Below are 3,687 nucleotides of genomic sequence, written 5' to 3'. Positions count from 1 at the left end.
TCTGCAACAAGTTACTTGTGAAACGATATTTGTTTGGCCTCTGAATGAGGGAAGGTACGCCACCAAAGGAACATCTTGATGAGCTAAACTCTATTCCTATGAAACTACAAGACATTGATGTTAAGATGGAAGATGAAGATCTAATAATGATTATGTTAGTCTTTCTCCCTCCCTCTATGAGAATTTTGTGCGTTCTCTTAGTGTAGGCATGGACTCCATTACACTTGAAGAAGTCAAGATTAGTCTCTATTCAAGAGAGCTTCAATTAAAGGTTTTTGGGAATGGTGATGAAGCCTCTATCCCTGAATTATCGGTGTTTTATTCTGCTAAAGGGAGAAGAAGAAGGGCAAAGGTGGAAAAAGAGAAAAGTAGATCCTAAGGACATCTACAATTATTGCAAAGAACCAAGTCATTGGAAGCGAGACTGTCCAAAAAGAACAAAGAAATATTATGTTGTAGCTCTTCTTCAAAATGACTCCTCATCGGAAAGCAATTTGGTTATGGTTGTTGGTGAACAATTACAACAACATCCTGAATAATGGGCATTGGAATCAGGTTGTTCTTATCATATTTGTCCACACAGACATTGGTTTATGACATATGAGAAGAAATCTTGTGGTAACATCCTCATGGGTAATGGTATTCCTTGTAAGTTTGACGGTGTAGGTTCTATACAAATCATAATGCATGATGTTGTTAGAACCTTAACAGAAGTTTGTCACATTCCAGAGCTTAAGAAAAATCTTGTATATGTGAGTGGCATGGATTCAAAAGGTTTTCTTGCTGGGTTGAAGGTGGACTTATGCATATTAGAGGGAATGAAAGTATGTGGTAATGTACGGAACCAAACAAGGAAATTTGTACATCCTTCAAGGGTCCACTGTGACAAGCTTTGCCTTTACTATTTGATAATCTTGAATCCATTCATCCAATGGTTTGTTTGATAATTCTTTGTGACATCTACATCTGAGCCATATAAGTAAAACAAGTTTCGATATTCTGAGAAAGCGAGGCTAAGTTGGAAATCACAAGGTGTAATCTCTTTGATTTTGTGAGCACTTTGTCTATGGGAAACAACATCGGGCGATGCTTCCAAAGGTTATGCACACAACAAAGGCCATATTGGACTACGTTCACTCTGATTATTGGGGGCCTTCGAGAGTTCCATCATTGGGAGGGGAAAAATGTTTCCTTTCCATCATCGATGATTACTCTAGGATGACAGGGGTATTCATGATGAAGATGAAATATGAAGCTTTCAAATTTTTCAAGCGTTAGACGATTCTTATGAAGAATCAGACAGGAAAGGCAGTTAAGTGTCTTAGGACTGACAATGAATTGAAATTTTATTCTACTAAATTCAATGAATTCTGTAGAGATGAAGGATAGTAGGACAACGTATTGTATGCTATACTTCACAACAAAACAAAGTAGCTAAAAGAATGAACAAGACCTTGTTGGATAGGGAAAAATACATGTTATCCAATTCAAGATTGAATATGAGTTTCTGGGCTAAGGCAGTCAACACAACATGCTATCTCATGAATCACTCATCGTCCATTGCCATAGACTTCAAGACCTCTATTCAACTATGGTCTAACAAATCAGTGGAATACTTAATGTAAAAGGTGTTTGATGTTCAACATACATCATGTAAGTGAAGGTAAGTTGGAGCCAAGAAGGGATTATTTTTGGGCTATGAAGATGGAGTCAAAGGATTTCAAGTTTGGTTTCCATCTGGAAAAAAATGTCATTCTGAGTAGAGATGTCATTTTGATGATCTCTCTATGTTGCATTCTAAATTTGATGAAGATTTGGGCAAGGCTAAGGATTTCACTAAGCAGGTGGAGGTTGAGAACTCTACAATCAGAAATGTTAGTGATCAAAAGCAGTTTGAAGCACTTGATGAGACTGATTTGGATCTTCAAATGCACCCTTAACATCAGAATTCAAAACCAGTTGAGGGGACTGACTGGACGGGTTAAAACCATCTGAAATAGCCTAAACCCATAACACCTAGAAAGTCACAAAGGCAAATCAAAGCTCTTGAAAGATATGAGTTTGATATAGTGTCTTATGCGCTATAGGTAGTAGAAGAAATCAATTCATTCAAACTAAGCACTTATTAGGAAGAATTTCCTATTCCAAAGCTGAGTAGTGGACAATGGCTATGAATGAAGAGATGGAATCCCTTCAGAAGAACTAGACTTGGGATTTGGTCGAGCTATTTAAAGGTAGATGAGTAGTGGGGTGCAAGTGAATCTTCAAGAAAAAACATGGACAATCCACTGAAGAAGTCATCCGTTATAAAGCACATCTAGTTGCTAAAGGCTATAGCCAGAATGAGGGAATGGGATACAAGGAGATATTCTCTCCAGTAGTTAGACACACCTCTATACGTGTTTTGTTGGCCCTAATGGCAATTCTAAACATGGAGTTAGAGAACCTCGATGTCAAAACTTCATTTTTCCATGGAAGATTGGAGGAAGAAATTCTGATGCAACAACCTGAAGGTTTTAAGGAGGAAACAAAGTAAAATTATGTCTATAAATTGAAGAGGCCTCTTTATGGGTTGAAGCAATCTCCAAGTCAGTGGTACAAGAGATTTGATGAGTTCATTGTCTCTCATGGGTACATCAGAAGTCCCTATGACTCATGTGTTTATCATAGCAAGGTGGTGGATAGTTCCCTTATCTATCTTCTACTCTATGTGGACGACATGCTCATAACATCTCAAAATTTGTTAGCAATTCAAAAGCTAAAGGCATTACTCAATAGTGAATTTGAGATGAAGAACATGGTTGGTTCCAAATAAACAATGAAGATAAGGAAGAGAACTAATTAACATAAAAAATGAAAAATTCCATTAAGAACAAAGAGAAAGGTATAATTGGATAATTACATCATAACCCCTGGACTAGGGGGACTAGTCACTCATGGTCAAACCAAAACTAGTTATCCTATACAAAATAGACATAGACATACCAACAAGGCAAAAAAAAAAAATGGTCATAATCTGTCCTTATGGTATTGTTCATGCTTTAGAGCTCTCAAAAGACCTTAAGGTTCTCTCAAATTCGTAAAAAGATAAAAGTGAAAAAAATATTGTTTTTACAAAGTCTAAAGACCTATATATAGCTTTCTAAAGATATCAGTTTGAAAAGGCACACTACAGACATGGTAAAATCTACCTCAATCATGGTCGAAAGTGACACTGATGCTTTAGGGCTTTGTGGATTGACTACGGTCCTCATGGTTGACCATGACCCTTATGAATTGACCATGGTTATGGTCAATTTACCACGGTCGTTGTTAGATCATTGATGTTATTTTTGGAGGTTTGTTATCATCTTATTCTCGTTGTGCTGCTTACCACGACCGCAATCAAGTTTGAAGTCTTCAAATCTTCATAAAATCATAAAATTTCCAACTCTTGCACTCAATTGAGCGGCTGCAATTTTGCAACACAAAACTAGTGTCCAAATGTGAGTTTTTCCAAGAAAATTCATGCAAAATGGCACAAAAACTCACAAAATATCACTCAAAAAGTGATTTATCAGTACTCCTCTAACAACATCCATTTGTCTATTCGTTTTGAGAAGAGGGTCGAAGTCTAAAAAGTTGATATAAGGGAGAATCCAACTGATAAGTTCACGAAGCTTGTTACAGGAAGCAAGTTCATGCACT

The sequence above is a fragment of the Glycine soja genome, chromosome 18, assembly GCF_004193775.1.
Source record: "Glycine soja cultivar W05 chromosome 18, ASM419377v2, whole genome shotgun sequence".
In the NCBI taxonomy this organism is placed as follows: domain Eukaryota; kingdom Viridiplantae; phylum Streptophyta; class Magnoliopsida; order Fabales; family Fabaceae; genus Glycine; species Glycine soja.
Note: the sequence above shows the minus strand (reverse complement) of the source record.